At 33.3% G+C, this 23,585-nt stretch overlaps 1 protein-coding gene across 2 annotated transcripts in view; it reads left to right on the top strand.

The window, feature by feature from the left end:
* The window catches only part of LOC101891816 (myosin-G heavy chain), a 184,827-nt gene that overhangs the window by 96,019 nt on the left and 65,223 nt on the right, over nucleotides 1-23,585 (top strand). Inside the window, exon 1 of one of the 2 annotated variants that reach the window (XM_059123882.1) lies at nucleotides 9,099-9,351. The exons of the other annotated variant lie outside the window; for it this stretch is intronic. The gene's annotated coding sequence lies outside the window, so the exon portion shown is untranslated. Of the gene's footprint in view, nucleotides 1-9,098; nucleotides 9,352-23,585 lie in introns of those variants that run through there. 2 annotated transcript variants of the gene reach the window in all.

The raw sequence follows: 23,585 nt of genomic DNA on the forward strand, positions 1-23,585 counted from the left end.
AAAAAAACATTTATCTATTAAACCATTATTATCTTAAAATAAAATCGCACATTGAACGAACAAACAAATAAACGGAATAAAGGAAAAACTGCTCTTAAATGAAAATTGAAAGAAAAACTACCAAATGCGGTCAGGCATTGTTAACCACAAAATTACAGCCTCTACGTTAGCAGGGCACCACAAGTAATACCTGAAGCTGCTGATGATGCGATGTGTGTGGTGTGAAGGTGGGAGCGAAGTAACAGATGTACGGATTAAATGCAAAAGTGAAAGTTTACTTTATTTAAATTACTTCAGTTTTTTTTTTCGATTTTCCCTTTGTTTTTTCTTGGAAATGGTGGTTTCTTTTATGTTGTTGCTACCTAAGATAAGAGAGCACAGAATCATCGCTTAATCCCATTGGAGATGAGGGGAGAATGGGAGATGTAGTTTATATTTAAATTTCCCGGTTTTCCTCCCTCTTGTTTTCAAGGTAAAGAAAATAAAAATTCGGAACACCAAACGTTTGCTACTTTAAAGATAAGGCACAAAAGTAATGAAGATTTTACTATGAAAAACAGAAAAACTAAAAATTTACATAGATAATGACAAGCTCAGCATTAGACCTCATTACAAAGATGATTATAAAATTTGGATTTTTTAAAAATAACTTTTGAGGGGCTATTAACAAACGTGGATTTTTTAAAAATATTTTTTGAGAGCCCATTAACAAACGTGGATTTTTTAAAAATATTTTTTGGTGTGCCATTAACAAACGTGGATTTTTTAAAAATATTTTTTGGTGTGCCATTAACAAACGTGGTTTTTTTAAAAATATTTTTGAGAGCCCATTAACAAACGTGGATTTTTTAAAAATATTTTTTGAGAGCCCATCAACAAACGTGGATTTTTTAAAAATATTTTTTGAGTGGCTATCAATAAACGTGGATTTTTTAAAAATATTTTTTGAAAGCCCATTATCAAACGTGGATTTTTTAAAAATATTTTTTGAGGGTCTATTAACCAACGTGGATTTTTTAAAAATATTTTTGAGGGTCTATTAAGAAACGTGGAGTTTTTAAAAATATTTTTGAGGGTCTATTAAGAAACGTGGATTTTTTAAAAATATTTTTTGAGGGTCTATTAAGAAACGTGGAGTTTTTAAAAATATTTTTAAGAAACGTAGATTTTTTAAAAATATTTTTAAGAAACGTGGATTTTTTAAAAATATTTTTTGATGGTCTATTAAGAAACGTGGAGTTTTTAAAAATATTTTTAAGAAACGTAGATTTTTTAAAAATATTTTTAAGAAACGTGGATTTTTTAAAAATATTTTTTGAGGGTCTATTAACCAACGTGGATTTTTTAAAAATATTTTTTGAGGGTCTATTAACAAACGTGGATTTTTTAAAAATATTTTTTGAGGGTCTATTAACAAACGTGGATTTTTTAAAAATATTTTTTGAAGGTTTATTAACCAACGTGGATTTTAGTTTTTTTAAAAATATTTTTTGAAGGTTTATTAACCAACGTGGATTTTAGATTTTTTAAAAATATTTTTTGAAGGTTTATTAACCAACGTGGATTTTAGATTTTTTAAAAATATTTTTAAGAAACGTGGATTTTTTAAAAATATTTTTAAGAAACGTAGATTTTTTAAAAATATTTTTAAGAAACGTGGATTTTTTAAAAATATTTTTAAGAAACGTAGATTTTTTAAAAATATTTTTAAGAAACGTGGATTTTTTAAAAATATTTTCAAGAAACTTGGATTTTTTAAAAATATTTTTGAGGTTCTATTAAGAAACGTGGATTTTTTAAAAATATTTTCAAGAAACTTGGATTTTTTGAAAATATTTTTGAGGTTCTATTAAGAAACGTGGATTTTTTAAAAATATTTTTAAGGGTCTATTGAAACGTGGATTTTTTAAAAATATTTTTAAGGGTCTATTAAGAAACGTGGATTTTTTAAAAATATTTTATTAACAAACGTGGATTTTTTAAAAATATTTTTTTGAGGGGCTAATAACAAACTTGGATTTTTTAAAAATATTTTTTGAGAGCCCATTAACAAACGTGGATTTTTTAAAAGTATTTTTTGAGTACCCATTAACAAACGTGGATTTTTTAAAAATATTTTTTGAGAGCCCATTAACAAACGTGGACGTGGAAAAATATTTTTTGAAAAGCTATTAACAAACGTGGACGTGGAAAAATATTTTTTGAAAAGCTATTAACAAACGTGGATTTTTTAAAAATATTTTTTGAGAGCCCATTAACAAACGTGGACGTGGAAAAATATTTTTTGAAAAGCTATTAACAAACGTGGACGTGGAAAAATATTTTTTGAGAGCCCATTAACAAACGTGGATTTTTTAAAAATATTTTTTGAGAGCCCATTAACAAACGTGGATTTTTTAAAAATATTTTTTGAAAGCCCATTAACAAACGTGGATTTTTTAAAAATATTTTTTGAGAGCCCATTAACAAACGTGGATTTTTTAAAAATATTTTTTGAGAGCCCATTAACAAACGTGGATTTTTTAAAAATATTTTTTGAGAGCCCATTAACAAACATGGATTTTTTAAAAATATTTTTTGAGAGCTCATTAACAAACGTGGATTTTTTAAAAATATTTCTTGAGAGCCCATTAACAAACGTGGATTTTTTAAAAAAATTTTTTGAGAGCCCATTAACAAACGTGGATTTTTTAAAAATATTTTTTGAGAGCCCATTAACAAACGTGGATTTTTTAAAAATATTTTTTGAGAGCCCATTAACAAACTTGGATTTTTTAAAAATATTTCTTGAGAGCCCATTAACAAACGTGGATTTTTTAAAAAAAATTTTTGAGAGCCCATTAACAAACGTGGATTTTTTAAAAATATTTTTTGAGAGCCCATTAACAAACGTGGATTTTTTAAAAATATTTTTTGAGAGCCCATTAACAAACGTGGATTTTTTAAAAATATTTTTTGAGAGCCCATTAACAAACGTGGATTTTTTAAAAATATTTTTTGAGAGCCCATTAACAAACGTGGATTTTTTAAAAATATTTTTTGAGAGCCCATTAACAAACGTGGATTTTTTAAAAATATTTTTTGAGAGCCCATTAACAAACGTGGATTTTTTAAAAATATTTTTTGAGAGCCCATTAACAAACGTGGATTTTTTAAAAATATTTTTTGAGAGCCCATTAACAAACGTGGATTTTTTAAAAATATTTTTTGAGAGCCCATTAACAAACGTGGATTTTTTAAAAATATTTTTTGAGAGCCCATTAACAAACGTGGATTTTTTAAAAATATTTTTTGAGAGCCCATTAACAAACGTGGATTTTTTAGAAATTTTTTTTGAGAGCCCATTAACAAACGTGGATTTTTTAAAAATATTTTTTGAGAGCCCATAAATAAACGTGGATTTTTTTTTTAAAAATATTTTTTGAGGGGCTAATAACAAACGTGGATCTTTTAAAAATATTTTATTAACAAACGTGGATTTTTTAAAAAATATTTTTTGAGGGGCTAATAACAAACGTGGATCTTTTAAAAATATTTTATTAACAAACGTGGATTTTTTAAAAATATTTTTTGAGGGGCTAATAACAAACGTGGATCTTTTAAAAATATTTTATTAACAAACGTGGATTGAAAGGCCATTAATAAGCAATAATTTTTTGAAAGGCGTTTTTTAAACAATAATAATAAATATAGATTTTTAAATTTTTTTTTTATGTTTCCCTCAAAATTTAATGTTTTTCCTGAACTTCAACTCAAAATGTTATATATATTTTTTTCAAATCCCATGATGAACCATAATCCACTTGAAAGGCAGGCATTGGGTCAGTAATAATTTAATTTTGTTACATTGCTTTTAACACATATTTTGACACACATTCCTGCATCCATTCTGCTCATAATTTTTGTTGTAAATCGTAGCTGTTACTGCACTCCAAAATATTCTGTGTGTGTGTTCCCAAAACCCCATTATGTCATTCAAGGTGAATAGCCGACACAAATCTCTGTGACCAACGAGAATAAAGTGCAACCGGACTTTTTTCGCCACTTGTCCGTTCTTCTCGCTTAACCCTGTTAAATGCGGTGTGGCATGGAAAAGCAGCTTAAATGAAATAATTCCCCCGTTAAATATGAAAATTGCAATTTGCGTCATTAAACACGAAATTTACTGGAAAATTTGGTGCACAGTCATTATTTGGATGACTAAAGGTATTTATTATGATTGCTTTTTAAATGGAAAATTTGGGAAAGCAGGTCTTCCTTTCAAAGAATGTCATTTTATAAAAGTCCAAAAAGCATTTTTATATAAGATCAGAAGTTCTTCCCATAAGAGAGCGGAGGGTCTCCTTATAGAAGAGCAGAAGGATCTTCTTATAGAATATTTTAAATCATAGCCCATCAAAAAAATATTTTTAAAAAATCTACGATTGTTAATAGACCTTCAAAAATTATATTTAAAAGATTCACATTTTTACTAGCCCCTCAGAACATATTTTATAAAAATCCACTTTTGCCAATAGTCCCTCAAAAAATATTTTTGAAAAATCCGCATTTGTTAGTAGCCCTTCAAAAAATATTTTTAAAAAATCTACATTTGTTAATAGTCCCTCAAATATATTTTTGAAAATTCCACGATTTTTAATAGCCCCTCAAAAAATATCTTTAGAAAATCCACATTTTTTCCTTACCCCTCAAAAAATATTTGTAAAAAATCCACGTTTTTTTAATACCCTCTCAAAGAATATTAAAGAAATCCACGCTTGTTAATAGCCCCTCGAATATATTTTAAAAAATGCAATTTTTTAATAGCCGCTCAAAAAATATTTTTAAAACATCCAAGTTTGTTATACCCCTCAAAAATATTTTTTTAAAAAATCGAAATTTCTTAATTCTTTCTCCAAAAAAATATATTTTTTTTGAAATCCCATTTTTAATAGCCTCTCAAAAATATTTTTTTTAAAAAAATTCAAGTTTGTTAATAGCCTCTCAAAAAATATTTTTTTGAAATCCACGTTTGTTAATTGTTCTTCTTATAGAAGAGCAGAAGTCTCTTCCCAAAGAAGAGCAGCAGAAGATCTTCTCATAGAAGAGCAGGAGAAGATCTTCTCATAGAAGAGCAGGAGAAGATCTTCTCATAGAAGAGCAGGAGAAGATCTTCTCATAGAAGAGCAGCAGAAGGTCCTCTCAAAGAAGAGCAGCAGAAGGTCCTCTCAAAGAAGAGCAGCAGAAGGTCCTCTCAAAGAAGAGCAGCAGAAGGTCTTCTCATAGGGAGCCGCAGAATGTCTTCTCATAGAAAATCAGCAGAGGGTCCTAGCATAGAAGAGCAGTAGCCGCTATTCGCATAGAAGAGCAGTAGCTGCTATTCGCATAGAAGAGCAGTAGCTGCTTTTCGCATAGAAGAGCAGTAGCTGCTTTTCGCATAGAAGAGCAGTAGCTGCTTTTCGCATAGAAGAGCAGTAGCTGCTTTTCGCATAGAAGAGCAGTAGCTGCTTTTCGCATAGAAGAGCAGTAGCTGCTTTTCGCATAGAAGAGCAGTAGCTGCTTTTCGCATAGAAGAGCAGAAAGAAGGTCTTCGCATAGAAGAGCAGAAAGAAGGTCTTCGCATAGAAGAGCAGAAAGGAGGTCTTCGCATAGAAAAGCAGAAAGAAGGTCTTCGCATAGAAGAGAAGAAAGAAGGTCTTCGCATAGAAGAGCAGCCGAAGGCTCTTCTCGTAGGAGAGCAGAAGGTATTCGCATAGAAGAGCAGCCGAAGGCTCTTCTCATTGAAGATCAGCCGAAGGCTCTTCTCATTGAAGAGCAGCCGAAGGCTCTTCTCATTGAAGAGCAGCCGAAGGCTCTTCTCATTGAAGAGCAGCCGAAGGCTCTTCTCCTTGAAGAGCAGCCGAAGGCTCTTCTCATTGAAGAGCAGCCGAAGGCTCTTCTCATTGAAGAGCAGCCGAAGGCTCGTCTCATTGAAGAGCAGCCGAAGGCTCTTCTCATTGAAGAGCAGCCGAAGGCTCTACTAATAGAAGAGCAGCCGAAGGCTCTTCTCGTAGGAGAGCAGAAGGTATTCGCATAGAAGAGCAGTGGGTCTTCTCTGTATAATAGAGCAGGAGGTCTTCTCTCTCTATAAAAGAGCAGAAGCTATTCTTGTCGAAGACCACAATGCCTTCTCATTAACGAAGGCTACAAGATCCTCTTGTAGAAGAGGACCACATGGAGGTCTTATGGAGGAAGACCACAAGGTCACATGGAGGTCTTCTTATGGAAGAAGACAACGAGGTCTTCTTATTGAAGAGGACCCCAAGGTCTTCTTAGTGAAGAAGGCCTTGAGGTCTCTCATGAAAGACCAGGAAGTATCTAAATCTTAAATCCGAACTTTTATATACCACCCCCTACCCCCTTAAACTATTAATAGCAAATGTTCCAGAATTTGTTTCTCCTAATAGCTATAATAAAAACAACAACAACAATTTCGGTGGTGTCTTTAGCCTCGCAGCTCAGACGTGATTTCCGTAACTGTATTTATTGTTGCGTCGCGCATGGTTTTTATTACAGTTTTGGTTTTTGGCGTATCTGCGTTTTATTATCTGAGACCAAAAAAAGTGGCAGTGCAATTTCCTTAGACGAATTGCTGTTGTTTTGGTGGCTGTTGATGACTGGCTTTAGCTTTGGTTCGGCTCAGCTCAGCTGTCTGTGTTTATTGCCCTGGTGTCTGTCGCCATGGCTGACAAACTTACAGCCGCTGTGTGTCGGGTGTAGGTGGTGAATGTCTGGTGTTGTTGTTGTCGTACGTGTGTTATTTGTGGTTTTTGGTTGTAATGACTTTCAATGCATAGGTAACTGATAAGGGGTGTACGCTACATTTTCAACTTTCTGATCGATCAAAGAAGAGGCCGAAGGTATTTCTTTTTTATGTTACAGCGTTTATGGTCTAGTGTATAGAGACTAATTTTAAATTTTTTAGAAGTAGCAAAATCGACATTAGATCGAAGAAGCTATTGAAGTTAGATGCTTTTACGTAGTTGCTCCTGATTGCTATAGATTGCAATGCCAATTATCCTATTCCAGAATGTAAAATATGAAAAAAATTGTTCCTCCTTTTGTGTAGGCCATTTCAAGTGTCTATACGCCACCAACCAACTTGTTTTGGTGTTTTACTTGTTTTCGTATTTGTAAACTTTTATCACCATTTCATCCATCCATCCGTTCGTTCGTTCATTGCATTAGCAGCAGCAGTTAATGTGACGACGACGAAATAGGAAAACATTTTGTTTTCGTACATATTTAGACAAAAGTTTTACAATCAGTGAAATAAACTTTAAATAGAATTAAAATGACGAAAATAAAAACAGTAACGACAACAGCGTTGCAGACAATGAAAAAAAAAAAACCCAGTGAAAAACGTTTTTAAATTTCATGGCAGAAATTGATTGCCAACATTCGACTCAGGCTCAGGTTGGCAGTAGGGGTGGGTGAGCTTTCATTTGAGATTGTGTTAAGTTTTTGGTTTGGCACTTTAATGGTACACTGAGAAAAAATGAGAGAGGATTTCCTTGGAGGTATTTTCATGGATTCAGGTTTTTTTAATTAGACCCTACCCCGTAACTCCGAATTTGGTAAGATTCCATAAAATTAGATCGATTAGATTGATTTTTTAAATACTTTTTCAAAAGGATAATCAGGCCAAGAAAAGTGGATTTTTTAAATAATTTTTCAAAATGATAATCAGTCCAAGAAACTTGGATTTTTTAAATAATTTTTCAAGGGGATAATCAGGCCAAGAAACGTGGATTTTTTAAATAATTTTTCAAAAGGATAATCAGGCCAAGAAACGTGGATTTTTTAAAGAATTTTTCCAAAGGATAATCAGGAAAAGAAACGTGAATTTTTTTAAATAATTTTTCCAAAGGATAATCAGGCCAAAAACGTGGATTTTTTAAAGAATTTTTGAAAATTACTAACAGACCCAGAAACGTGGATTTTTTAAAGAATTTTTCAAAATTACTAACAGACCCAGAAACGTGAATTTTTTAAAGAATTTTTGAAAATTGCTAACAGACCCAGAAACGTGGATTTTTTAAAGAATTTTTCAAAATTACTAACAGACCCAGAAACGTGGATTTTTTAAAGAATTTTTCAAAATTACTAACAGACCCAGAAACGTGGATTTTTTAAAGAATTTTTGAAAATCACTATCGCACCCAGAAACGTGAATTTTTTTAAGAATTTTTCAAAATTACTAACAGACCCAGAAACGTGGATTTTTTAAAGAATTTTTCAAAATTACTAACAGACCCAGAAACGTGGATTTTTTAAAGAATTTTTCAAAATTACTAACAGACCCAGAAACGTGGATTTTTTAAAGAATTTTTCAAAATTACTAACAGACCCAGAAACGTGGATTTTTTAAAGAATTTTTCAAAATTACTAACATACCCAAAAACGTGGATTTTTTAAAGAATTTTTCAAAATTACTAACAGACCCAGAAACGTGGATTTTTTAAAGAATTTTTCAAAATTACTAACAGACCCAGAAACGTGGATTTTTTAAAGAATTTTTCAAAATTACTAACAGACCCAGAAACGTGGATTTTTTAAAGAATTTTTCAAAATTACTAACAGACCCAGAAACGTGGATTTTTTAAAGAATTTTTCAAAATTACTAACAGACCCAGAAACGTGGATTTTTTAAAGAATTTTTCAAAATTACTAACAGACCCAGAAACGTGGATTTTTTAAAGAATTTTTCAAAATTACTAACAGACCCAGAAACGTGGATTTTTTAAAGAATTTTTCAAAATTACTAACAGACCCAGAAACGTGGATTTTTTAAAGAATTTTTCAAAATTACTAACAGACCCAGAAACGTGGATTTTTTAAAGAATTTTTGGAAATTTCTACAGACCCAAAAACGTGGATTTTTAAAGAATTTTTCAAAATTACTAACTGACCCAGAAACGTGGATTTTTTAAAGAATTTTTGAAAATTACTAACAGAACCAGAAACGTGGATTTTTTAAAGAATTTTTGAAAATTACTAACAGAACCAGAAACGTGGATTTTTTTGTTGTCGATTCGTTTTTTGTTTGTTTTTTTACTTGGCTTCAGTTTTCATTAGAGCTTCTTACAAATCGGTTTAATTCTCTGCAGTTTGTTTTGAAATTGTCAATTTAAAAAGAAAGAAAAAAAAATAACAAAACGGATTACGGTTTTTACGCGCCTAATGCAGTAAAGTTTCACGTTGAATGCAAGATTTCGAAACAGCAAAAAAAAGTTTTTTAATTTAGACAAAAGTGGATTTGAATTAAACGAATTGGAAAAGCAGATTTTTTTAAATTAAAAAAAAAAAATAAATTAAATTTCAAGTTAAAGTGTAAGTAATCTAGAGTGGTCCAAAAATATATTGGAAAAAGGATAAGAGTTCTCGGGTGCCTTTTCTGTCCGCTTTTCGTTCGAAGTTATTTGGCATGGCCCAGTTTATATTCAGATATGGCAATAGAAAATTGACTTCTGAGGAAATAACAGCATCTTTTTTTGAAAAAAAAAAAAAAAAACGAATTGAGTTGTTCGAAACTCAGGAAATCCTTCTCGCTATCAGAATTGATCCCTCACTAATATTAGTGGCATAGAAACCAAGAATTGATTCTACTCTAACTGAGAATTGATTATGCGGTATTTCGGATTGATTTCACAGGACCTGAAAACTGATTCCTCATTTACATGGAAGGGAGTTCAAAGACGTTTTTTTTTTATTTCGAGACTCAGCCATATGGCTGGAGAGGGTGTAAATCATTGCATACGGTCAAAACATGCCTAGTCGAAATAACGGTTTTAGGTCTCTTTGGACCAAATCTGTTTCCTCCACAAAGGGTCAACATTTTGAAAAATGTTGAATATCCATGTAAGTCATCCAACGCGAAATAAGCTTCAGATTCTCTTCATATTTCACATATCTCATTATTTCTACTAAAATAAGATCTGCTGTGAAGATGGAATATATCTGCGAACCCCTTCTGGTACCTCCACCACAAAAGGTCGACATGTTGAATATCCATGAAGTTCATATAACACGAAATTAATATCCGATTCCATTCAGACTTAGCACATCTCAATATTTCTATCAACAGAAGATCTGTTATAAAGATGGTAGAGATCGGAGCATTCCTTCTGGTACCTCCTCCACAAAGGTTCAACGTTTTGAATAATCAAAACGATTATAAAACCCGAAATAAGCCTCCGGGTTTCTTCATATCTCACACGTCCCATTATTTCTACTAACACAAGATCTGGTACCACCCCACAAAGGGTCAAAATTCTGAATATCCATGAAGCTCATACAACGCGAAATTAACATCCGATTCCATTCAGACTTGGCACATCTCAATCAACACAAGATCTGTTCTAAAGATGGTAGAGATCCAACCACTCCTTCTGGTACCTCCCCCACAAAGGGTCAAAGTTTTGAATAACCAAAACGATCATAAAATCCGAAATAAACCTCCAGGTTTCTTCAGATTTCACTCGTCCCTATATTTCTACTAACACAAGATCTGCTGTGAATATGGGATATATCGGTCCACTCTTTTTGGTACCTCCCCCACAAAGGGTCAAAATTTTGAATATCCATGAAGCTCCTAAAACACGAAATCAACATCCGATTCCATTCTGTATGGACACATCTCAATATTTCTATCTACACAAGATCTATTATAAATATGGTATAGATTGGACCTTTCCTTCTGGTACCTCCCCCACAAAGGGTCAAAGTTTTGAACAATACTGGTCAACTGCTTCGGAACCTCCCCCATTAAGGGTTAACAGTTTGAATAATCATAACATAAATCTGTCGGCAAAACTGATACTATTTTTTTAAGATTTTTTTTTATTTTTATTTATTTATTTTATTAACTTTTTTCGGAAATTCTCCACAAATTACATCACAATTGTTGATTCGAAAATTATAAATTGCATAATTTTGTTTTGGTCATGTCTTGATCAACGTTTTGTTTTTCAAAGATAAAAGTCTCTGTTGTGGAATGACATAAATGCTGCAACGTGATTCGTGAGATTTACATCCACCTTCTCCGCTACGTTTCTGACAGACCACTAGTAAATATTGTAATATGCCACGGGAATAGAAAGTTTACCCTTGTAACAATTTTCGCCATAGACAAAAAAAGCAAAATCAACGAACTGTAATCACGATTTATCCACCTTCCCCCTTAACCATTTTCCTCTTTGTTTTTACATTGCCAGTGGCATTGTCCATTTCCATAACCAGTTTCAAAGCGGCTGCGGTTGTGTTGTGCCATTATTTTATGCTTCCATTTAGAAAATAAATCTACATTATCTTTGTTTTGAGATTTTAGATAAAACTAGCCTCACATAGATAGATCCACACTCACATTGCAGTCTTTTGAGAGAAAAAATAGAAACATAAATAATAATAAATATCGCTAACGGGCAATAGCCAACAACTATATGCTTACTTGGACTACCAAAACTAGTGATGTCAATTGAAAAATTTACATTTAAGGAAAATCTGCTCAATGCATCAGGAGTAGAGCTCAAAATGTTCGCGCGATTTTGGTATATTCACTAGTGAGAAAAATGTGCGGATATGTTTCAATCACGAGTATAATCGAGCAAATCTGAACTCTGATCAGGTCTGATTTTGTAGTAGAAAACAATTTAAAATTAGTTTTTCAATATTTCACAGTATTTGAAAACAAATATAACTTGGAAGAAGCTTAGAGGACTGCCCAGTATTGAAAAATTATTCATCAGTACCAAATCGAATACTTTATCTAGATAAGGGCCTCAAAAGGCAAATATCTACCCAAAACATCTAGATCCTTAAAAGAGTACGTTTCAAGGCTGTTAAAAACCTCTACTTTCATCAAGACAACCAGAAAGAAACCCCCTCAGAATCCCATAAAAAATCCTAAAAACCCCACTTAAAGAGCCTTCAAAATTCTTTCTGAAAATACTATGAAAGGGATTTTAGCAACTTCCCATAGATACTTTAAAAAATTCACTTTTAATGGCTGCCAAGACGACCCAAAACGTTTCTCGAAATCCGAGTTTGAGTCCTGTTAAGAGTCTCTTGAGTCCCATTTAAATATCCCTGATTAAAAACTCTGGAGAAGTCATTAAACCCATCTCTGCAAACCCTCTAAAAGGAGTTTAGGAATCCCACTCCTAGAAAAACCTTTTCAAAATCCACGTTTAATGGTTGTTGCGACGACCCCAAAAGCCCTTCTTAAATTCCCATTTAAATTATGTTATAACTCTTGCCCAAAATCCCTTCTTAGGGTCCATGTTTAGAAACTATTGATAGGAGGGCCATCTTTGCCTACAGTTAAGATTTTCAAGAACCTATCCTAAAAATTCACTTCTAAAAATTGTTAAGTCCCAAAACCCCTTTGATAGACTCAATTTGAAATTCTGTAAAGAGTCCCCAAAAAATTAAAAAAAAAAATTCAAACTTCCGCATTTTACAGCAATGAAGAAGTTTGCAAAGACCCTCCCCAAATATCCTCTACTAAAAATTACGTTTAAAAATCGTACAAAGTCCCCCAAGAACCCATTTTAAAAAATCACCATTAAAACCCCGATAAAAAATCCAAGTATGAAGGCTTTCCCCAAGCATTTCTAGAATTTCAATTTAAAGAATGTTACAAGTACCCAAAAATCCCTTATTGCTTCTCAAACTTCATGTTCCAAAAATTGATAAGAATCCGCCCAAAACCCCTTTTAGAAAAGGCCGTTCAAAGCCTTTAAAAGTCCATCAAAATCAAAGCCTTTTTTGGGTGCACAAAACCCCTTCTTAATGACTCCAAAACCCTTTTTAAAGACTATAAATAATACATAATCTCCTTTCTACCCAAAATTCGCGGTCGAAAAGAGTACGTCCAAAACACCTTCTTAAATCTACGATTCTAGTCCCAACTACAGCTTATAAAAATTCTCCTTTGGAAAATTCAAATTTACAGCTGAGTGGTTCTTCAAAAATTATTCTTAAAAAATTCATGATTATTCTGGAGAAGTCTTTAAATAATTAATTTACAAAGTTGTGTTTGCTCTTCAAAAATCATTTTTAAAGACCCCGAGTATAGCTCAAATTTTCCTTCAAAGAAATCATATAAAACTTCACGATTATAGCCCCGATACAGCTTGACAATTTATTTTAAAAAATCACGATAATGGCTTCATGATTTTGGCTCTGATAGTCCTTGAAAAAAATTCGTAAAAATTCTTGCTAATACCTCTGATATGCCTTCAATAAAATCTTTGAAAAAATGCACGATTGTGGCTCTGATAGTCCTTAAAAAAGTCTCAAAAAATCTTTTAAAAAAATCCACGCAGAATCAAAAACCGATTATGGATGCCGATTTTGCAATTAAAGAAAAAACAAAAGTTGATTTCAACTTTTTAGCATTTTAATACAAAAATTGGATAGTTGCGTTAAATATTCCATAAAATCCAACTTTCGACAATGTCGATTTCGATTTAAGATTTTTGAAATTGAAATGCAATTTATGTTTTTATTTTTTGCCTCTTAAAATGTCGACTTTCAGTTAATCGATTTAAATTTGGAATCGATTTCATTTGAGTTTTTTTGATGGCAATATTATTAGAGTAGCTTGTATGAATATGATCAAAACCGATTAAAAATCGATTATTGCAAAATCAAAAGTCGATTTCATAAAGTCGACTTTGCGATTTTTACTACAAACAAGAGTCGAATTCGTCTTTTAACTTTTGAATATCAAAAGAAGATGTATCGAAAGCTGTCGATTTTTCATTTTTGACATTTCGATGCGTTTTATTTAGAGTGTTGCCACCTTAAACTCAACTTTCAGCCAATTCGATTTCAGACTAGATTCTATTTTTTTTTGCGAAAAGTAGGTTTATGAAAGTCGTTTTTTGATAAGAATCGATTTTATGTTACTGATAGGCATTATTAAAAGAGTAGCTCGTATAAATGTTAAAACTTAATGGAAAATCCATTATTGCAAAAATTAAAAAAACAATTACCAAGATTCGATTTTGGGACAAAAGTCGATTTCGATTTCTAATATCAAAAGTCGATATATCGAAAGTTGGATTTACCTATCGTTAAAATCCAACTTTCGATGTTTCGAAGTCGATTTTCATTTTTGATATTTTGTTTTGTTTTATTTACACTGTAGTCCCTAAACTCGATTTCAGACTAAATTCTATTTCATTTTAGCGAAAAGTAGATTTTAGGGCATTTGAATACCAAAAGTCGATTTTTGGATTCTACCATTTCATTTTAGATTTCGATTGCCATTATTAAAAGAGAATATTAAATCTCAGTCAAAAAGCTATGATCACAAATATTAAAAAACGATTTCCAAGAGTCGACTTTGGGATAGTTACTACAAACAAGAGACGATTTCGACAATTTCATTTTCTAATATCAAAAGTCGATACACCGAAAGATAAAATCCAACACAAGCTGGTTTTCGATACGACAAGTCGTCTTTGCGATTTTAACTACAATCCAAATTCGATTTCGACTTTTTATCTTTTTAATGCCAAAGGACGCTGTATCAAAAGTCGGATCGCGCATCGCTAATGGGAATGATTATTTAGTATGAGAGACATGATTTCTCAGTGTCTAAAGGAATACTCTGAAATACCTCCAGTTTTTAAGAAGTAATGGCTAATTCCTTGCCAAAATTAAAAATCGAAAGTCGAATTCGACTTTTAAACTTTCCATAACCAAATCTCGATTAATTGAAAATATAGAAACGTATTTATGGTTAGAACCAGGTTTTTTGTGTTAAAGTCATACTTTCTCATCTGAAGAAATATTTTCCAATATATTCATTGTTTGAGTCATTATGACTCATTTCCCTCCGGAATCGATTTTTGTAATAACAAGTCTTGTTTGACATCCCTAACTTTAATGGTTGCACGAATGTTTATCTGTTACAACTTTTTGTCTTGTACTTCAATTTTTTGTTGTTGTTTCTTTTTTTTTTTGCAACAAGGGTATAAGCAAACAATAAACAATACCAAACAAAAAGACGAAACAAGAAACCAAAAAAAAAAAAAAAAAAATAGAAAACATGTCCATAGTTTATGACCATTTATTGCGGTTATATCAGCAATCAAATGAAAGTGAATGTTGTGTGGCTATGGCTACCGGTGGAAATGACAATGACGACAGCTGCAGCAGCTATAACAACAACTTAAATAACTACAATGCAAATAATTTTATAATAATACAAAAAAAATAATAATAGTAATGGTTAAAATTTCTCTTTAGGGGTCACCAACTTTTATGGACATTTACTTTTTTTTTTGGTTGGCTTTTTTCTTTCTTTGTGCATTTTCTGCCTTTCGGTTTGGTCATGCGGTTTTTTTTCGTGGACGTGCCAGGAAAGAGACAACATCGATGAAGAATGTCCATAATTATTTTTGTGGTTTTTTGGTTTTATTATTTTTTTATTATTGACATTAGTTTGCTTGTTTGAGGAGAGTGGGGAGGACTTTCGAATGAAAATAATGATTGGTTTCTTTTTCATGGTTAAATTGAAATGTAATTTTCACTTGAAAATAATGTCGATATGGAAACTAAAAAAAATCGCTGATATGGACACCTGAAATTGCAGGTCTTTTTCATAAATTTTTTCCATTATCCAGCATTTTTTATACCCTAAGACATATGGCTAGAAAGCGTATATATCATTTGATACAGCAAAAACGTGTCCCATCGAAATAATGGTTTTAGACCATTTGGAGTCGATCTAGCGATGTGCGTCCGTCCATCTGGCTGACTGATTGATGTGCACGATAACTCTCGAAGGGAGTATCCGATTTGGTCCTAACTTGATACGTATTAATATTATCAAACTTAGATCGAGTTCGTAGAAGGGCAATATCAGTCCACACCTTCTGGTACCTTCCCCACAAAAAGGTCGAAATTTTAAAAAAATATATATATATATGCATAGAAAGGAAAACGATAATCCGATTTTGTTCCAACTTTGCAAATCATAATATTTGCATCAGTTCTATGTCAGTGGCGAAAATGGACAATATCGGCTCACTCCATCAAGTACCTCCACTAACCACAAAGGGTCAAAATTTTTAATAATTATAACTCCTATAAAATGTGAAATAAGGGTCCGATTGTCTTCAAACTACACAAATTCTAATATTTGTTCCAGCGCAAGATCTGGTGTGAAGATGGGCTATATCAGTCTACACCTTCAGGTCCCTCCCCCACAACGGATCAAAATTTTGAACACGATATTAACATCCGGTTTCATTCAGACTTGGCTCATCGCAATTTTTCTATCAACACAAGACCGGTTATAAAGAAGGTAGAGACCAGGACCAATCTTTCTGGCACCTGCCCTGCGTTTTGAATAATCAAAACGATCATAAAATCCGAAATATGCATCCGATTCTCTTCATATTTCACACATCCCATTATTTCTATCAACACAAGATCTGCTGCGAAGATGGAATATATCGGCTCACTCCTTCTGGTTACCAAGGTTTAACAAAATGAATACCCATGAAGCTCATAAAACGCGAAATTAATTTCCGATTCCATTCAGACTTGGTACGTCTCAATATTTCCATCAATACAGGATATGTTATAAAAATGGCAGAGATCGGACTATTTCTTCTGGTACCTACCCACAAAGGGTTAATGTTTTGAATAACCAAAACTTTTATAAAATCCGAAATATACATCCGGATCTGTTTAAATTATATCGGTCCACTCCTTTTGGTACCTCTCCCACAAAAGGTCGAATTTTTCCATGAAGCTCATAAAACGCGAAAATTAACATCCGATTCCATTCAGATTTGGTGCATCTTAATATTCCCATCAACACACGATCTGTTATAAAGATGATACAGGTCGGACCATTTCTTCTGGTACCTTCCCCACATAGGTTTCCAGATTTTTGAAAAACAAAACGCTCAAAGACGGCGAAAAAATCATCCAACTCTCTTCATATTTCACACATACGAACATTTTTGCCAACACAAGATCTGTTGTAAGTATGATATACAGGGCGAGATAAAAAAACTGCAACAAAGTCAAACGCCACCATTTTTACATTTTTTTCTTTAAGAAAGCCAAAAATGTCGGAAGTAGCATCATATTTTAGAATAAGTTTAGATTTGTTCGACTTGATCATCTTTGGACGAATTATGGCCTTCAAACGGCCAATGAAACCGTCACACGCTGCCCGAATGTTGCTCTGCGGTATTTTGGCCCATTCCTGGCGAAGCGCTTGCTTGAGGTGTCCGACACTTCTGTATTTTTTATTACCAACCTGGCAATAACCAAAATACTCCAGACACAATAGTCTAACGGATTGGTTTCCGGAGAGTTTAGTGGCCCTTGTGCGCTGGAAATGAAGCGATGAACCTAATTTGGCAACCAATCTTGGGTGGCGCGTGCTGAGTGCGGTCTGCGGCCAAAATGTTTGCGTGCCCAAGGCTTTAATACACCCTTCAGAATATTTTCGCGATAATGTTGGGCATTTATTCTGATCCCACGTTCGATTAATACGAGCGGAGAGCGACCATCGGCTGTTATGGCGGCCCACACCATCACCGTGACCGGCGCTTGAGTTTTGGTGGCCAACCGAAGGTGCACATTTTCATCTGACCTCTTTGGCAAGTAAACACGATCATTAGGTTTGTTTACAAACTGCTGCACAACGAATGTTTTCTCATCGGAGAAAAGCAAATTCGGCATTTCACCACTTTTGGCCAAGCGAAGCAACTCTTTAGCTCTTTTGAGTCTATTTTCTTTCTGTTGCGGTGTAAGTTTTTGCACTCTTTGGAATTTCAATGGCTTTACCCCGAGCTGATTCTTTAATATTAGCCAAATGGAATAGTGCGATATGTTCAGCTCACGAGCCATTTTTCCGCCACTGCGATGCGGGTTTCGATCAAGTCGCTTCTTTACTTTTCGTCGAACCATTTCTGCTGATGTTGCTGTTTTCTTCCATCCACTTCCTTGACGCCGGGCTACGCTACCAGTATCACGGTAACGAGCGATGGTACCAGACACAAAACATTATTTATTCATATTTACATGCTGAAGTGCTCTAACGATATCCCTTGTGGGTTTTCCAGCCAAATATAAAGAAATTACACTATCACGCTTGAATTCCATCACGAATAACCTTTTTTTTTGGAAAATTCTCTCCAAAATTCTTTTGTCCCTTGTACATAATATAATGAGTTGTCAATGGCATAATTTTAACAGCTGTCGGACGAGTGGCTTAGAAATGACAGGAGTCTGAAATTTGTTGCAGTTTTTTCATCTCACCCTGTATATCTGTCGGCAAAACCGACTGATACTGATTAACTTATTTTTATTTAATTAATTTTTTTTAAATATTTTAATCCAATTCAAATCAATTGTTCAGAGGCGAGGCTATTTATGGTTCATAAATATTTTCTGCCACTCAAGAGCCCTTAAAAATCATGTCCTCCACATATTTTGCACTCATTTTGTTGCCATGACAAATGTATGCCAATTTTATCTGAATTCATAGAATTTTAATGACGTCTCCACTTTTTGGATACACGACCTACATATATTCCCCAAAAAAAATCCCAACACAACTGTTCAACTTATTAACATCTTGGGACACATTATGTTAACAAATAATTCAAAGTGACTTCTTGGAAACTTTGCCTCATTTTTTCCAGTTCCCAATGCAAAGAAGGAAGGATTTCGCCCAAAGAAAACGAAAAAGTTTTAGTTAACACTTAATCGTTTTAAGCATGGACTTTGGACTTTTTATTCAAGTTTTTGTTTCCTTATCTTTTTGTGACTTCCTTTTAAATGGTTTCTTTTTCTTTGAGGCTATTTATAGGGCAATACCCTTTTTTGGTCATTATGCTGAATGTTTTTTTAAAGGAAAAAAAAAAAAAAAACATGGCATTTCTGTTAAAACTGGACTCATTCCCTTTGCTGACAGCTGTAATTGTTTTCCAAGGAATGCGGACAGTGGGTGAGGATGGATTTTTGAAGGAAAAACAGAGCTCTAAGCGTGGATTTTTTAGAAGTATCTTTTCAAGCATCAATAGAGCTCTAAGCTTGGATTTTTTAAAAGAATTTTTCCAAAGACCAACAGAGCTCTAAGTGGATTTAAAAAAAAAAATTCCAAACACCAACAGAACTTTAAGCGTGGTTTTTAAAAATTTTTTTTTTTCGAGCATCAACAGAGCTCTAAGCGTGGATTTTTAAAAGATTTTTTTCGAGCATCAACAGATCTCTATGCGTGGATTTTTAAAATAACTTTTTTTGAGCATCAACAGAGCTCTAAGCATGGATTTTTAAAAGAACTTTTTTTTGAGCATCAACAGAGCTCTAAGCGGGGATTTTTTCAAAGAATTTTTCCAAAGACCAACAGAGCTCTTAGCGGGTATTTTTTAAAAGAATTTTTCCAAAGACCAACAGCTCTAAGCGTGGATTTTTTAAAAGAATTTGTCCAAAGACCAACAGAGCTCTAAGCGTGGATTTTTTAAAAGAATTTTTCCAAAGACCAACAGAGCTCTAAGCGTGGATTTTTTAAAAGAATTTTTCCAAAGACCACAGAGCTCTAAGCGTGGATTTTTTAAAAGAATTTTTCCAAAGACCAACAGAGCTCTAAGCGTGGATTTTTTAAAAGAATTTTTCCAAAGACCAACAGAACTTTAAGCGTGGATTTTTTAAAAGAATTTTATGAAGCACCAACAGAGCTCTAAGCGTGGATTTTTTAAAAGAATTTTTCCAAAGACCAACAGAGCTCTAAGCGTGGATTTTTTAAAAGAATTTTTCCAAAGACCAACAGAGCTCTAAGCGTGGATTTTTTAAAAGAATTTTTCCAAAGACCAACAGAGCTCTAAGCGTGGATTTTTTAAAAGAATTTTTCCAAAGACCAACAGAGCTCTAAGCGGGTATTTTTTAAAAGAATTTTTCCAAAGACCAACAGCTCTAAGCGTGGATTTTTTAAAAGAATTTGTCCAAAGACCAACAGAGCTCTAAGCGTGGATTTTTTAAAAGAATTTTTCCAAAGACCAACAGAGCTCTAAGCGTGGATTTTTTAAAAGAATTTTTCCAAAGACCACAGAGCTCTAAGCGTGGATTTTTTAAAAGAATTTTTCCAAAGACCAACAGAGCTCTAAGCGTGGATTTTTTAAAAGAATTTTTCCAAAGACCAACAGAACTTTAAGCGTGGATTTTTTAAAAGAATTTTATGAAGCACCAACAGAGCTCTAAGCGTGGATTTTTTAAAAGAATTTTATGAAGCACGAACAGAGCTCTAAACGTGGATTTTTTAAAAGAATTTTATGAAGCACCAACAGAGCTCTAAGCGTGGATTTTTTAAAAGAATTTTATGAAGCACCAACAGAGCTCTAAGCGTGGATTTTTTAAAAGAATTTTATGAAGCACCAACAGAGATCTAAGCTTGGATTTTTCAAAATAATTTTTCCAAAGACCAACAGAGCTCTAAGCTTGGATTTTTCAAAATAATTTTTCCAAAGACCAACAGAGCTCTAAGCTTGGATTTTTTAAAAGACTTTGTTCTGGCATCAACAGAGCTCTAAGCGTGGACTTTAAAAAAATTCAAGCACCAATAGAGCCTTAAGCGTGGATTTTTTAAAAGATTTTTTCTAGCACCAACAGAGCCCTAAGCTTGGATTTTTTAAAAGATTTTCTCAAGCAACAACCTGGACTTTTTTAAGAATGTTTCAAGAACCAACAGAGCCCTAAGTGTACATTTTTGAAAAGAGTTTTTCAAGCACGGGGATTTTTGAAAAGAATTTTTTGAAGGTCAACAAAATTTATATTTGACTGGAATATTTAGTAAATATGTAGCTTTACTTGTTATTGATGTAACCACTGTCCACGAAGTTACATGACCACATATCGTTTCCACTATATATTGGTGTTAAACCACCACCACCACTACCATTGTGGCCACCATATATATGTTCCACTTACTCATTGACTCACATCCGTCCAGTTTTTTTTTAATTTTTTCTTGTTACCAAGAAACCATGCTACCAAGCCAAGCAACCAATGTGGCTAAAACGAAAATCGAGGACATTCTACATCGAGTTTTCGTTGCACCGACAGAATGACCAAAACATGTAGTTCTTTGTTGTTGTAGTTAAAACAGCTAACAGCCCACACACAGAAGTTAACAAAGTAAGTTAACATCCCATAGCCTCGAGAGATGGATAGAGGACACGATAGTGGAATATGTAGAGTGTCAGGACAGACAGAGAGGCAATGCATTGTTGGCTCTGGGTCGATTTCCAAAGCAACCAACAATGGTTGACAGCCAGCCCCCGGTATCCAGTTGGTCAGTTAGTTAGTTTTCCTGTTCTATGCTACAGCTACAATGTCGGCTACAACATAATAAGTCTTGACGGAATTCCTTCCTGAAATTTCTTCACTGAGTCGGCATGTGGTCGTATTGAATTTTTTTTGTGCATTGTTGCTATTCTGCTGTAGTCAAGTTGTAAAGCAATTTGTTACTTTGGTAAATTGTTATGCGGCTTTGCTGCTGTTGTTGTTGTGTGTATTCCATTCAACTGCATTGTGAAACAAACCAAAAAGCCAAAGCCACAGAAAACAACCGGAAATATTTACAAAAAAAATTAACCAACAAAAAATAAACGAAATATTTTGCAGCTGTTCTTGGGGTATTTTAATGACGAAAATACAAGGTGAATATTTATTATACGCGGACATCACACAAAGAGGTTGAATCCGATATTTTTCTTGAAAAAATTAAAATTCAAAAATCTTTCAAAATATCGAAAATTAAGGCTCAGGTCCTTGAAAAAAATATATATCAAAAATCCCAGCTTAAAGCGCTGTGGGTCCTTGAAAAAAATTATGTCAAAAATCCAAGCTTAAGGCTCTTTTTTGGTCCTAAGAAAAATTATATCAAGAATTCACGCTTAGGGCTCAGTTGGTGCTTTAAAAAATCCTATTAAAAAATCGACGCTTAAGGCTCAGTTTGTGCTTCAAAAAATTCTTTAAAAAAAATCGACGCTTACGGCTCAGTTTGTGCTTCAAAAAATTCTATTAAAAAAATCGACGCTTAAGGCTCAGTTTGTGCTTCAAAAAATTCTATTAAAAAAATCGACGCTTAAGGCTCAGTTTGTGCTTCAAAAAATTCTATTAAAAAATCCACGCTTAAGGCTCAGTTTGTGCTTCAAAAAATTCTATTAAAAAATCCACGCTTAAATCTCTGTATGTGCTCCAAAAACTTCTATTAAACATCCACGCTTAAGGCTATGTTGGTGCTTGAAAAAAATCTTTTAAAAAATCTACGCTTAGAGCTCTGTTGGTGCTTGAAAAAAAATTCACGCTTAGAGCTCTGTTGGTCTTTGAAAAAATTCTATTGAAAAATCCATGCTTAAGGCTCTGTTGGTCTTTGAAAAAATTCTATTGTAAAATCCACGCTTAAGGCTCTGTTGGTCCTTAAAAAAATTCTATTAAAAAATCCACGCTAAAGGCTCTGTTGGTCTTTGAAAAAATTATTTTAAAAAATCCACGCTAAAGGCTCTGTTGGTCTTTGAAAAAATTATTTTAAAAAATCCACGCTAAAGGCTCTGTTGGTCTTTGAAAAAATTATTTTAAAAAATCCACGCTAAAGGCTCTGTTGGTCTTTGAAAAAATTATTTTAAAAAATCCACGCTTAGAGCTCTGTTGGTCTTTGGAAAAATTCTTTTAAAAAAACCGCCTTTACGCCATGTTGGTCCCTGAAAAAATTCTTTTAAAAAACCCACGCTTAGAGCTCCGTTGGTCTTTTAAAAAATCCATGCTTAGAGCTCTGTTGGTCTTTGGAAAAATTCTTTTTAAAAATCCACGCTTAGAACTCTGTTGGTCTTTGGAAAAATTCTTTTAAGAAGTCCACGCTTAGAGCTCTGTTGGTCTTTGGAAAAATTCTTTTAAGAAGTCCACGCTTAGAGCTCTGTTGGTCTTTGGAAAAATTCTTTTAAAAAATCCACGCTTAGAGCTCTGTTTGTCTTTGGAAAAATTCTTTTAAAAAATCCACGCTTAGAGCTCTGTTGACCTTTGGAAAAAATCCTTTAAAAAATCCTCGCTTAGAGCTCTGTTGGTGCTTCAAAAAATTCTTTTAAAAAATCCACGCTTAGAGGTCTGTTGGTGCTTCAACAATTCTTTTAAAAAGTCCACGCTTAGAGGTCTGTTGGTGTTTCAAAAAATTCTTTTAAAAAATCCACGCTTAGAAATCTGTTGGTGCTTCAAAAAATTCTTTTAAAAAATCCACGCTTAGAGGTCTGTTGGTGCTTCAACAATTCTTTTAAAAAGTCCACGCTTAGAGGTCTGTTGGTGTTTCAAAAAATTCTTTTAAAAAGTCCACGCTTAGAGGTCTGTTGGTGTTTCAAAAAATTCTTTTAAAAAATCCACGCTTAGAAATCTGTTGGTGCTTCAAAAAATTCTTTTAAAAAATCCACGCTTAGAGCTCTGTTGGTCTTTGGAAAAATTCTTTCAAATATTCATGCTTATAGCTCTGTTGGTGCTTGAAAAAAATTCTCCTAAAAATACACACTTAGAGCTCTCTTGGT

This window comes from Musca domestica, unplaced genomic scaffold (genome assembly GCF_030504385.1).
Source record: "Musca domestica strain aabys unplaced genomic scaffold, Musca_domestica.polishedcontigs.V.1.1 26, whole genome shotgun sequence".
NCBI classification, from domain to species: domain Eukaryota; kingdom Metazoa; phylum Arthropoda; class Insecta; order Diptera; family Muscidae; genus Musca; species Musca domestica.